At 45.4% G+C, this 14,107-nt stretch overlaps 1 long non-coding RNA gene across 1 annotated transcript; it reads right to left on the bottom strand.

Annotated features, from left to right (window-relative positions):
- Positions 1–1,522: 1,522 nt before the first annotated feature.
- LOC138848637 (uncharacterized) lies at positions 1,523–11,131 on the bottom strand. Its single transcript, XR_011386666.1, has 2 exons — positions 10,354–11,131; positions 1,523–1,829 (listed from the first exon to the last, which is right to left on the bottom strand). It is a non-coding gene; the product is annotated as an uncharacterized lncRNA (long non-coding RNA).
- Between the last annotated feature and the right edge of the window lie 2,976 nt (positions 11,132–14,107).

The raw sequence follows: 14,107 nt of genomic DNA, 5'->3' as shown, positions 1-14,107 counted from the left end.
AAGTGGAGCATTTGAGAATTTGAAAACATCTGCCAAATTTACACACCCCCAAATAGGGTCATTTTTCATATACTATTGCCAATATGTGGTATTTATTTTCATTGTTGCCAATTGGAAAGACCAATAGTCTTGCCTAATTTTTAAAATTTATATGTTGTTGATTCTTCATAATTGGGGATATTTCTATATATTTTGGTCATTGGTATTTATTCTGTGAAATGCTTGTTCCTATTATTTTCTTCCTCTCTCTTATGCTTTGTCTATTTTTTTTATTGATTCTTAGGATTCTTTATGTAGACTACCATCAGTGTTTTCTCTATCCTTTAGCTCTGTTATGGACTCTTTAGCTCTCCTGGCTTTGGATCTGCCCTCACCCCTCTAACTTTGCAACCTGCTTCTGGTTTCTGTTCTGCATACCTGCAGCTCTGGTTTCCTAACCCTCCCTTGTTTGCCCTGTTTGAGGCGCTCTTTGTGAATTTCCACATTTGATCTGAGCCTTGGACTTTTCCCACTGGGAGCCACAAAGAATGGGGAAAGTGGAATTAAAGAAGGAGGAGAAGAGAGAAGACAGAGATTTCCTAGAGCTCTGCCTCAGCTTACGTGGATTCCTCTTCCTGTTGTGCCCTTTCCCACATTTGTACTTAACTTTCAGCCAGACGTGACTTCCTCTTTGAAGTCTTTCGTGGCCTTTGCACTTTCTCCTCCATCAACTTGACCATTTGCTCCTTTGCTCTTTACCAGACCTAGATTCATCATACCTATGAATCTCTATGACACTCATTGTCAGCCTGGACTCTCAGTTGTGTGGGACAAAAACCTACAAGTTCAATTTCAACTGATATTCATCCTACAATCTAAATGGCTACTCTCCACCAGACACTATGTTAGGTAGGGAGGTGTATAAAAGTGGGCAAAATCACAGACAGCCTCTGTCCTCTGAAGCTTACACTCTACCAGGGGCACAGTCATTTATAAACTGCATGCCTCTCGTGTCACCTGAAAACTCATGAGGCAGCTATAAATCTTAACTCAGAGAAATACTACAAAGGAGAGGTGCACTGAGCTAAAAAGTTTACTAAAGAAATGTGAAAAGCCATTAATTCATTCATTCAACAAATGTATGTATCAAGAGCCAGCTCAAAAAAGATGCTGAAGAGTTAAGGCATCAGTTTCCCAACTGCCAGCTCCAGGACACCTCTACCTCCCTGGTGGTCTAGAGACTCACGTTCAGGAAACAGGTGGTCCCAGGAATGTGCCACCTTTGCTATGATTTTGGGACATCAGAAAGCCCCTCCAGAGCCTATAATAGACTTGGGGGTCATATTCAATGAATTAAGTAGACGAAGATGTCACAGAACTCACATCCTAATAGGATGTGGTAGGATGGAGACAGTAAACAAATATATAGCAGGTGATGGCAACGGCTAATAATAAAATTAAGTAGGAGAAGTGGACAGCTGGTGACAGAGGAGGTGCGTGCTATTTTAGATAGGAAGGTCTGAGAAGATGTCACTGAGAAGCTGACATTTGATCAGATACCTGGAAGGAAATGAGAGAAGAAACCCTCATTTGAGAGAATGTATCAGGAAAAGCTTTCTAGACCAGGAAAAGAGCAAGGGGGGAAACCCTTGAAGCCCTTGGCAAGTTCAAGGAATGATGAGGAGGCAAGTGTGGTGGGGCAGAGTGAGCAGCAGGAAGAGAACCCGAGGAAATAAGAAAGGCCAGTTCTTGTGGATCTTTGTAGACTGTGGAAGGTGCAGTAGACCAGATGGCTCAGCAGCTGCTTCTCTTCTTCTTCCTCTACCTCCTCTTCCTCTTAGCATGCCATTCTGTATTTAAAAATTTAGAAGCATTAAAGACCTAATTTCCCAACTCCTTGTTAGCTGGGGTTCTAGTTGTGGCTTAAGTTTTACCAGTCAGACCCAGGCATGGAAAATTTGAACATGAAACTGAGTTGAGTGAACACAAAGGTGATATGAGAGGCATCTGGTTTGGTGAAACCAATAAAGGGGTTGTGTTCATTTGCTAGGCCAGCCATAAGAATACCACCAACCAGGAAGCTCAATTAAGAGAAATGAATCGTTCACAGTTCTGGAGGGTGTAAATCCAAAATCAAAGTGTTGGTGGTGTTGGCTCCTTCTGAGGGCTTAGAGGAAAGATCTGTTCCAGGCTCCTCTCCTTGGCTCGTGGAAGCCTGGCATCTGCCCATATCTCTTTGTATCATCTTTTCTCTATGTTTCTCAGTACCCAAATAGCCCCTTCTTATAAGGATACCAGTCAGATTGGGTTAAGGCTCACTCTAACAACCTCATTTTAACTTCACTGCCTCTATGAAGACCCTACATCAAAATAAGGCCCAAGGGGTGGGTGTTTGGCTCAGCCCTTAAAATGCTAGTTGAGATGCCTTGTATCCCAAATTGGAGCACCCTGGTTCATGATTCCAGCTTCATGAGGATAGCGATTCTGGGAGGCAGCAGTGATGGCTCAAGTGGTTGAGTTGCTGCCACCCACATGGGAGACCAGGACTGAGTTCCCAGTTTTTGGCTTCAACCTCAACCCAGCCCTAGACCTTGTGGGCATTTGGGGAGAGAACTGGCAGATGAGGTTGTGTGTGTGTGTGTGTGTGTGTGTGTGTGTGTGTGTATTTGCCTCTCAAATAATTTTTGAAAACAATTCGAAATAAGGTCACCTCTGAGGTACTGGGGGCCAGTCCTTCAAATGAATGTTGGGAGTGCGGGGCACAATTCTACCCATGATAAGGCTCTAACAGCAACAGTTCTGAAAGAGCTTTCTGAAGCCCCATATCAGAGCCAAGGTGGCATGTCCCCGGAAACATCAGCTGATCTCAAGTCCCCAAATTGTTACTGAGGCAGGGTGGTCCTGGAGTCAGCAGTTGGGAAAGTGGATTCTTTTTTTTTTTTTTTTTTTTTTTTTTTAAGGTTTATTTGAAAGGCAAAATTACAGAGAGACAGAAGCAGAGAAAGATCTTCCATCTGCTGGTTCACTCCCCAAATGGCCACAATGGCCAGAGCTGGGCCATTCCGAAGCCAGGAGACTGGAGCTTCTTCCAGGTCTCCCACTTGGGTACAGGGAGCCCAGAACTTGGGCCATCTTCTATTGCTTTCTCAGGCCATAGCAGAGAGCAGGATTGGAAGTGGAGCAGCCAGGATTCGAACAGGTGCCCATATGGGATGCTGGCACTGCAGGTGGTGGCTTTATCAGATATACCATGGTGCTGGCCCCAGGAAAGTGGATTCTTAACTCCCCAGCGTCATAACAGTGGTAGATTCCTGGTGGGACGTTTCTGTGGCATTGTTCTGAACTGTGTCATAGTTCATTCCTGCTGCTACAGCACGATACCCTAGGTTTGGTAAATTATAAACATCAGAACTTTATTGCTGACAGTTACGCAGCCTGGGAAGTCCAAGATCAAGGCTCTATCAGTTCAACGTCTGGTGAAGCCTTCTTCTTTGCTTCAATAATGTAGGCACCTTGTGCTGTGTCCTTGTACAGTAGCAGGGATAAACACTATGTCCTCCCGTGGCAGAGGGATGGAAGGGGCAAGGGGGTTTACTTGAGCCCCTTTTATTATTTTTTTAAAGATTTTTTATTTTAAAGGCAGAGTATCACAATAACTGGGATATGTTAATTAGGATATGTTATACATAAAACTGAAGGCTGAAACCAGGAGCCAGGAATTCCAGATGGGTCTCCCACAGGGGTGGCCAGAATCCAAATACTTGGGCCATCATCTGTTGCCTCCCAGGTACATTAGCAGGAAGCCCGATCAGAATTGTGGGATAGCCTAGACTTGAACCAGGCACTCCAGTATTGGGATGCAGTGGCTTAACCCACACTGAGCCTGCACCGTGCCCCTTTTATTAGGGCACGAGTCCCATTTATGAGGGTGGATTCCTGATGACTTAATCACTTCCCAAAGGTCCCTCCTCCAGATCACAGCAAACTCCTTCCTGGAGGCACAGCCTAGAATCTGACCAACCCTTCCAGTATTTTTGTAAGCACCCAATTCCTCACAGTATGTTCCATCCCATCTATTAGCCATTTACTCCCTCAGACTACTAAACATTCTTCAGTTAGTTATATGCATAACATAGCCCAATTAACTCATAGGCTAGGGCAAGAATTTGGAATTTATCTAGGCAAAGAGAAGCTTTGACAGAGGGAAGCTTCTATGAGGAAGTGAAGTATGAGCTGAATTCTAAAAGATACAAACTGGTTAATTAGAAAAATGCAAGTGGGGTAGAGTGTTCCAGGCAGGGAAATTAGCATATGCAAAGGGCCTGTTGTTTCTGAGGAAGCTGGAAGAGAAAAACACAGATTCAAGAGGCCCACCCGCCTGGAGCATAGAGCGAAGAGGAGGGCAGTACTCAATGCAGAAGAGAAATAGGAACAACAGAAAGTAATAAAGGGGAAGCGAAACATTGGGTCTTCGTTGCATTGTGAAAATGTTTCTCTGGCTTTGGTGGGAAAAGAGATTGGACAGGAACTGGAGAGGATGAAGTCGTTATCAGTCTATTAAAGTCTCCCGGGAAATACATGACGAGATCTTAGACAAGAGGATCGCTAATAGGTGAACTCACGCATAAGAGTTTGTTGATAAGTCTCGGAGATGGTAGGGAGGGAGTGACAAGTATTCAGGCTAACTCCTCCGTTTCTAGTTTGCCAGCTGGGCGGAGAGTGGTGACATTCACTAAGAAGGGAAACCTTTCAGTAGGACAGGGTTACTAAGAAAGGCATTTCATGCTTAACTAATAACTCTAGGAGTAATTTGGGGATTTGCTTCAGGAATGATGAAACCAAAAGTTTAAAAATTCCATCAGGATATACTTTCTCCATCCGTAAGATAGGCTCTCTGTGCATATGACAAGGACTATTGTCATCAAATGTCTAAGACATGTTCAAACAACACGCAGCAGGAAAGTTCAGTGTTTGCATCCTGATGGGCCCAGCTTGGTTCACATGGCCACCTCTGTAGACAGAGAAATGACATCCTTGACTAATCAGTCCTGGGTTATGTGTTCGACCCTTTCATGATGGAGAGACAGGAGTTCAGGAAGGTAGCCCTATGTGAACCTTGTAGAAAGGGCCCCCAGAATAAAGAGAGGCTCTTCTTCAATTGCTAGAATTACAAAGGAATGCTTGGCAAGACATAACAACTGATAGCCAGACCACTGTTTATCATCCACTACTCAAATGCTAACCTTGAAGAATTAGACTATATCTTGTTTATAAATTTAGTGTCCAATATAGTACCTGACACTTAATAGGCATTCAGTAATGTGTGTTGAGAAGGAATTAATAAATATAATAAAGTTTCAGAGATCACAAAGCTAGAACATAGAATATAGTAGGGGATGGCATTGTGGCATAGTGAGTTAAGTTGCTGCCTTCTGTGCCAGCATCCCATATGGGTACTGGTTTGAGTCCTGGCTGCCCCACTTCCAATCCAGCTCCCTGCTAGTGCACCTAGGAAGGCAGTGGAAGAGGGCCCAAGTACTTGGGCCCCTGCACCCACATGGTAGTCCCAGATGAAGCTCTTGTCTCCTGGCTTCAGCTTGGCCCATCCCTAGCCATTGAGGCCAGTGAACCAGCAGATGGAAGATCTCTCTCTTTGTCTCTCTCTCTCTCCCTCTCTGTAACTTTGGCTTTCAAATAAATAAATATTAAAAACAATCATTGTTGGGACTGGTACTGTAACATAAGTGGGCTAAGCCTCTGCTTACAGTGCCAGCATCCCATTTGGGCACCAGTTCATGTCCCTGCTGCTCCTCTTCCAACCCAGCTCTGCTGTGGCCTGGGAAAGCAGTAGAAGATGGCCCAAGTACTTGGGCCCCATACCTGTGTGGGAGACCTAAAAGAAGCTCCTGGCTTCTGGCTTTGGATCAGCGCAGCTTAAGCTGTTGCAACCATTTGGGGAATGAATCAGTGGATGGAAGACCTCTCTCTCTGTCTCTCCCTCCCTCTATATCTGTAACCCTACCTCTCAAATACATAAATAAAGTCTTTAAAAAAGAAAGAGTCATAGTAGGAACTATGCCTGAGCTGTAGATTAGGGCCATATGAGAAGACATAAAAACTAAGCTGAGGAATGTGTGCATTACTCTGCATAGTTTGAGGGCAGGAAACAGTATGAGCTGAGCAAAACCTTCAGAAAAGTAGATCAGTGGAATGTCTGGAATGAATTTGGTGGTAGGATTAATACAAAGGGACTTCAAAAAGTTTGTTGGCAGGAGGGGTAGTTGTGGTGCTGCTGCTGGGGACACCGCGTGCCCTATCAGAGTGCCTGAGATTGCATCCTGACTCCATTTCAGGTCTAGATTCCTGCTAATGTGCAACCTGAGAGGCAGCAGGTGATGGCTCAAGGAGCTGAGACCCTGTCACCCATATGGGAGACCTGAACTGAGTCCTGGGCTCCTGGCTTTGGGCTGGCTCAGCTTTGGCTGTTGCAAGCACCTGCAGATGGCAGATCTCTCTGTCTCTGTGACTGTGACTGTGTCTGTCTCTGTCTCCATCTCTCTGTTTTTCAAATATAAATAAATGAATAAATACAAATTTTAAATGAAGTTTGTTGAAAAATTGAATTAAGATTGGTTTATTTCGAAGCCCATGCATAGCTTTTTCATAAGTACATTTTTCAACAAGAAGATCCCTTCTAGATAGGAAGAGAGTCCTAACAGAGGGCTACAGCAACCATTTAAGTTGCAGGGCTGGGGGATATCAGGCCTGCCTGCAGGCCATACAAGGTCCAGGAAATCACTTGATCTGGCCCTGCCAAGGCAACAACAGGCAGGACTTGAAATTCAATACATCTATAGCAGGGTAATTTTAAAGCTGATCATTTTGTATGGCCCACCAACGATGTTATAAATATCCAAATGGCAATGGACAGAAAAAATTTCCCCACCCCTGAGTTAGAACAAGTGGTTCTCAGCTAGGGTGACTGCCCCTCAGGGGACATTTAGCAATGTCTAAAGATGAATTTGATTTTCACAACTGACAAGGTAAAACTACCTAGTGTGTAGGGGCCAAGGATGCTACTAAGTACCCCGCCTTGCACATAAAATGAAAATAAATAAATAAAAATCCCAAGCTCTGGCAATATGCAAGCCACCCCCATAACAAATAGTTTTCCTGTCCAAAATGATCAAGTGCCCTGTTGGAGGAATCCCGGGTTAGAGGTAATTAGAGAACGGGAAAAGAGAAGTTGATGTAGATCTGAGCAAGACTGTGAAAGTAAAGCACACAGAACTGTGGAAAGGTTAGGGCAGAGGAGAAAGCAGGATTTAAAATAAAAAAGACAAGCTCAGGCATTTGGTGCAGTGCTTAAAACTCATTTGGGAGGCCAGTGCTGTGGCATAGCAAGTAAAGCTGCTGCCTATGGTGCTGGCATCCCACATGGGTGCCGGTTTGAGTCCCAGCTGCTCCACTTCCAATCCAGCTCTCTGCTGTAGCCCGGGAAAGCAGTTGAATATGGCTCAAGTGCTTGGACCCCTCTGCCGGTGTGGGAAACCTGGAAGAAGATCCTGGCTCCTGGCTTTGGATTGGCCCAGTTCCAGCCATTTCTGCCATTTGGAGAGTGAACCAGCAGATGGAAGATATTCTCTCTCTCTCTCTCTCCCTCCCTCCCTCCCAGCCCCCCACCTCTCCATAACTCTGTTTTTCAAATAAATAGACCTTAAAAAAAAAAAAGACTCATGGTGCTGTACAGCAGGTTAAGCCACTGCCTGTGAAGCTGGCATTCCATATGAGCTCTGGTTCAAGTCCTGGCTGCTGCACCTCCAATCCAGCTCCCTGCTAATGCTCCTGGGAAAGCAGAAGATGGCCCAAGTATTTGGGATCTTGCCACCATGTGGGAGACCCAGAAGTTCCAGGCTCCTGGCTTGGGAGACCAGGATGAAGTTCCAGGCTCCTAGCTTCAGCCTTCGGCAGAGCCCAGCCCTGGCTGTTGTGCTGAGTGAACAGCAGATCCCTCTCTCTCTCTGTAACTCTGCCTTTTAAATAAGTAAAATAAATCAAAAGAAAGAAAAGAAAAGACAAAGGCTTGCTTGGGATGCCTACATCCCATATCAGAATGCCTGGATCTGCTATTTCAACTTCTGCTAATACACACTCTGGGAGGCAGTAGATGATGGCTAAACTACTGGAGTCCCTGCCACCCACATGGGAGACCCAAAGTGAGTTTCTGTCTCTTGCATTCGACCTAACCCAGCCCTGGTTGTTTGGGCATTTGAGAAGTGAAGCAGCATATGAACACCTCTCTCTCTCTCTCTCTCCCTCTCTCTCTCTCCCTCTCTCTCCCTCTCCTTCTCCTCCCCCCTTCCCCACCCTCACCCCCACCAGGAACCTGAACAGGAACAGAAAAGCCAGCAGGGGGAACAATGAATTTGTTCTGAGTTTGAGATGTCAATTGTACACCTTAGGGCTGTTCCCAAGACAGTTGAAAATGTGCTTTTGAAGGCTGGGATCTTCAGAGACATTTGCATTGAGCTATTGAATGGTGGGCTGTGAGGTGCAGGTTCTTCCTTCCACACATGAAAGAATTCAAGGTGGAGGCATAAAGGGATCCAGGAATTCAGGATTCACTTAGAACAAAGCAACAATGCAAACTCAAGAACTAAGTCAGGCCAGAGAGAGAGAGAAAGAACAAACAAACAAACAACCAAAGCACAAAAAGACCAGGTGCTGATGTCGAGGAGGGTGCCCAACTGAATACTCAAAAGAAGTAGGGTTTGGGGTAGAGCTTGAGCACCACCCATTTCTATTCCAGCTTTTAGAAATATCAAAAGTGTCATAGTATCTCATAGTGTCAGGTGCATGATGGAAGTGGGAATGCCCCCTTGTAATTTTATCATGATATTATAATAAACTTGTGGTCATGGTGGTGGTGGGTGAAGGGCCACATCCTGCAACCATATTGGATATTCCCAGCTAGCAACACTGGGCAATGGGGGGTTTCCACCACACAGGAGAGGAGCGGAGGGGCTTGTGAGTGCATGGAAGGCAGGCCTGATAATGCATAGAAAAGGAAGGGAGTTTGGACAGTGCACAGAGAATTATGCAGGCTGGGGCTCAGCTGTCCCACGGCAGGGGAGGGGGTTCCATGGCCATCAAACCATGTATGGTCTGGAGTTTCCAACAGTGAACCTGCTGGGGCTATCAGACCTCAACTCCTCCCACTATCTACCTCCCTTTCCACGGCAATTAGAGAAAACAGAGCAGATGAGATGGGAATGCTGAAAAACAGCAAATAGAAAAGGCGTGAGAACAGTTTTGAAAGACTGGGAGGGAAATGCTAAGGTCTGTTACTCTCTAAGAACATGGCTTACATAAAATCATCTTATTTTTCAGACTATTTCTCCACTTTAGCAATTAATTTACACCCACAAATCCATCCTATTAATTAGGTTACTTGAAAGTGAGTCTTTCCTAACTGTTCCTGAACTCTTCTTAAATTCATATCAAAAAGCCTCTTGTTCTCTTGTTTTTAAATCACTTTTATTAAATCCTCAAATCCTCTTATAAATCCCAAACATATTCTAAAGCTTGACTCAATAGAATAGTGTTTTAAAGCATTCTTTTCCTTTTATTGTGTGACTATCTCTAGCATTTAAGAATTATTTAGAAATTATTTTCAGAGCCAGCCCTCTGCAAGGCTGAGAAGTAGGTTATTTGATTTCAGAGCATGGCAAGCCTGTGGCATTTTTCCCTTCTTCACAGAGGCAAGGAGTGTCAGCACGGGAATATCCATCTCCATTCTGCCACTATATCATCTTTGGGGATTTCTTTTTCACTCACTATAAATATTTAATCAATATCCCTCCCTCCCTCCCTCCCTCCCTTCTTCCTTCCTTCCTTCCTTCCTTCCTTCCTTCCTTCCTTCCTTCCTTCCTTCCTTCCTTCCTTCCTTCCTTCCTTTATTTCAAAGAATCAGGGATCAGAAAGCAGAGATCTACCTTCTGGCTCACTTCCCAAATGACTGAAACAGCCAGAGCTGATCCAGGCTGAAGCCGGGAGCCTAGAACTCCATCTGGGTCTCCCAAGAGGGTGGCAATGACCCAAGTACTTGAACCACCATCTCCCAGGGTGCACATTAGCAGGAAGCTGGATGGGAAGTGGAGGAGAGGGGAATCAAACCTAGCACTCTGATATGGGATGTGGGCATCTCAAGCGGCAACTTAACCACTCTGCCAAATACCTGCCCCTGATTTTTAAAAATGTTTATTGACTTATATCACTCCTACAAAAATGACATGAGTTTAAAAAGAAATTAACATAAACATGTAACTTGGTGGTTGCCCACAGACCTTTTGTAGTGTAATTCGTTGCCTTTACCTTCAGTGTAAATTCCTAGGCACAATTCAGAAGCCCTAAAGATTGTTAGAAAATTTTTCCAAAGCTTTTATTTTCAAAAATGTCAAACCTCCAAGAAGTTGGAAAAAAAATAGTACAAAGAGTATTCAAATATCGTTCACGTAGACTCATTTATTAACTCATAACATTTGTAATGTTAATTTAATATTAATATTGTAGTATTATTAACTGTATATTCAAAATATTAACATTTTTCTTCAAATGCCCTTTAAAAATCATTTATTTCTCCAACCTGGTATTTAATTAAAGTCCATGTCTTTCTAATCTCCTTTAATTTGGCAAAGTCCTTTGCATGTTTTGGTTTTTCATGGTATTAATACTTTTGAAGATTATAAGCAAGTTATTGTATAGAATGCCCCACAATCTGGATGTGCTGGACTGCTCTGACTAGTCTCGGGTGAAACACTTTCACAGATACACGCAGATGGCCTTGTGTCCGCCCATTGTGTCACTTCAGGAAGCACATGGGGCAGCTGGTGCCACAGTTAAGAGATACCGAGTTTCACCACTTAGTTAATGTGATTGCCACATTAGGCCAGCGCCGCGGCTCAATAGGCTAATCCTCCGCCTGCGGCCCCGGCACACCAAGTTCTAGTCCCAGTTGCTCCTCTTCCTGTCCAGCTCTCTGCAGTGGCCTGGGAGTGTAGTGGAGGATGGCCCAAGTCCTTGGGCCCTGCACCTGCATGGGAGACCAGGAGAAGCACCTGGCTCCTGGCTTCGGATCAGCGCGGTGTGCCGGCCGCAGTGCGCCAGCCGCGGTGGCCATTGGGGGGTGAACCAACGGAAAAAGGAAGACCTTTCTCCCTGTCTCTCTCACTGTCCACTCTGCCTGTCAAAAAAATTATATTTATATATATTTCTTTATTTATTTGAAAGGCAGAGTTACAGAGAGGCAGAGGCAGAGAGAGAGAGAGCTCTTTGATCTGCTGGTTTGCTCCCCAAATAGCTGCAACAGCTGGAGCTGGGCCAATATGAAGCCAGGAGCCAGGAGCTTCTTTGGAGTCTCCCAGGTGGGTGCTGGGGCCCAAGCACTTGGGCCGTCTTCCACTGCTTTCCCAGGCCATAGCGGAGAGCTGGATCAGAAGTGGAGCAGCTGAGTCTTGGTAAAGTATAGCTTTACCTGCTATTCCACAGTGCCAGCCCCTCCTTTTTGCTTTTAAAAATGTGTTTATTTATTTGACAGGCAGAGTTACAGAAAGAGAGACACAGAGAGAAAGAGAGATCTTCCATCTGCTGGTTCATTCCCCAAACAGCCCTAACAGCCAGGATTGGACCAAGCCAAAGCCAGGAGCCAGGAACTCTATCCGGGTCTCCTACATTGATGGCAGGAACCCAAGTACTCAGGCCGTCTTCCATTGTTTTCCCAGGCACACTAGCAGGAAGCTGGATCAGAAGCAGAGTAGCTGGGAGTCAAACCAGAATGGCGTTGCAAGCAGTGCTTTAACCCACTGTGCCAAAACGTTATTCCCTCAGATCCCTCTTTTGTGAAGGTAGCTTTTCCCTTTTTGTTTTTTTAAAGATTTGTTTGTTTGTTTATATTTGAAAGGGAGAGAGATAGGACCAGAAAGAGACTGGTTCCCTCCCCAGATGAACACAACAGCCAAGGCTGGACCAGGCTGAAGTCAGGAGTCGGGACTTCCGTTTTTATTTTATTTGAAAGGCTGAGAGTCACTGGTCTCCCACATGGCTGTCAGGAAACCATGCCCTTAGGCCCTCATCTTGCCTTCTAGGTGCATTGATGTGAAGCTGGAGCTGAACTAGAAGGGTGAAAGGGCTAGTCAGGACTCAAGCCAGGCACTGTGATATGGGAGTGGGCATCCCAAGTGGCCACAGCTTAACCCTCTGAGCGATAACATTCAGCCTTTGGTGAGTTTTTTAAATTACGCTGTTTATTGTATCAACTTTAAACACATAGCAAGAAGCAAGGGCAAAAAGCATGGAGTAAGTCGCCACACTTAAAATAAGACACAGGTTGCATTCTGTGTGCTGCAGTACTCCTATGCTCTGGACATTTTCATCTCAACATTCCCTGCTGGTGTGGCTAAGCAGAGGCACTGAGCAGATGGAAGAGGTGGTGCACACTGCCACTGTGGGAGAGCAGCAGAGGCAAGTGCACCTGGCCTTCAGCTGTAGCTCATCAGTGATGTGGGAGGCTTTCTTGGGTTCTGTCTACCTGTGTTGGCCAAAACCACACTTCCATATGAGAGAAGCTAGGAACTATGGTTTGGAACCTAAGTGACACAGCTTTGGTAAGCAGTCAATCATCTTGTCCCACCAAGGCTGTATGGGGCTTAGGAACTCTCCGCTGGCTGCTGTTTGCAATGCCTAAGGGACTCTGTAGCCTGAAGTCTTCTGCTGTCTTTGGCTGTTTTGTCCCCACTGCTGTAGACTTGCACTTGAATTAAACCTGTGATGGTGAGTGCTGCACATCACTCTGGCCGCACACACCTTTCCTTGGCATTACTTCAACAATTTAACAGTGTTCCCACTACACTACATGTGTGACATTTCTTTAGAAATGGGAAAGGCATCTCTGGCTAGCACCTCACTGTGCAGAGCGTGTGAGCTGTTCATTGAAGAAGCAGAGCTCAGGGGTGCACAAGTGAGAAAGTAACCCTATCCACTATCGCCAGTCTCAGTTCAGCATCCTTGTGCGTGTCACCTCCAGAGAACAAAAGGTGCTGTGCTGCCTCTCAAAGAAGGGGTGCAGGCCAAATTTCCAGAGGTATGTGCACCCAGGAGGAAAGTGACACAGTTTGGTGAGCATACAAAAGGCTGCAAGATGTTTGGTAAACAGCCCCTTGGGGTTACAACTAGACTGAATTGTATACATTGAAAAAGGATTTCAAATATCTGGCTGACTGGCATGCTACCAGGCAGTTACTGAAAACCAACATGAAATGAAAGCAAAAAGTCTAAAAAGTAGAATGAGCACCAAAGATGGCTTAGCCATAAGATTTCTGCAGAACTCTGGGGACCTTGACCTTCTACTTTGAGGACTGCACAGAGCCTACTTAGTAGATTTTACTAGAAGATTCCCCAAAGATCCCAAGCAGAAATAAACTTACGACTCCAAAGTGGACAGCAAGATATCTTGCCTGTCTTGGGGTGAGCATGTGGTACAGCGTGTTAAACCCCTGATTGGGACACCCTTATCCCATAGCAGAGTGCCTGGGATTGAGTCCTGCGTCCACTTCCGGCTCAGCTTCCTGGTAATGCACAACCTGGGGGCAGCAGATGATGACTCTTGGGTCCCTGCCACTCATTTAGGAGACCCAAATGGAGTTCCTAGCTCCTGGCTTTGACCTAGCCCAGCCAGGCAACCTTAGGCATTTGGGGAGTGAAACAGCAGATGGAAGATCTCTCTCTGTCTCTCTATCTCATGCTCTCACTCTGTCTTTCAAATACATTTTAGAGAGAGAAATCTTGCCTATGTTGATTTTGAGCCTGAGTAAGGAGAACAAGATAGAAAAATTTCCCTGAGAATTTGTTACCAAAAGCTGCCTTAGCATAGTGAGTAAAGCCGCTGCCTCCCAAGCCAGCATCCCATATGGACATTGGTTCGAGTTTGGCTGCTCCACTTCTGATCCAGCTCCCTGATAATGCTCCTGGAAAAGCAGGAGAGGATGGCCCAAGTGCTTGGGCCCCTGAACCCAAGTAGGACAGCCAGATGAAGCCCCTGGATCCTGGCTTTGGCCTGGCCCAACTCTGATCA

The sequence above is a fragment of the Oryctolagus cuniculus genome, chromosome 2 (genome assembly GCF_964237555.1).
Source record: "Oryctolagus cuniculus chromosome 2, mOryCun1.1, whole genome shotgun sequence".
NCBI lineage: Eukaryota > Metazoa > Chordata > Mammalia > Lagomorpha > Leporidae > Oryctolagus > Oryctolagus cuniculus.
This window is presented reverse-complemented; position numbering and strand designations above follow the sequence as displayed.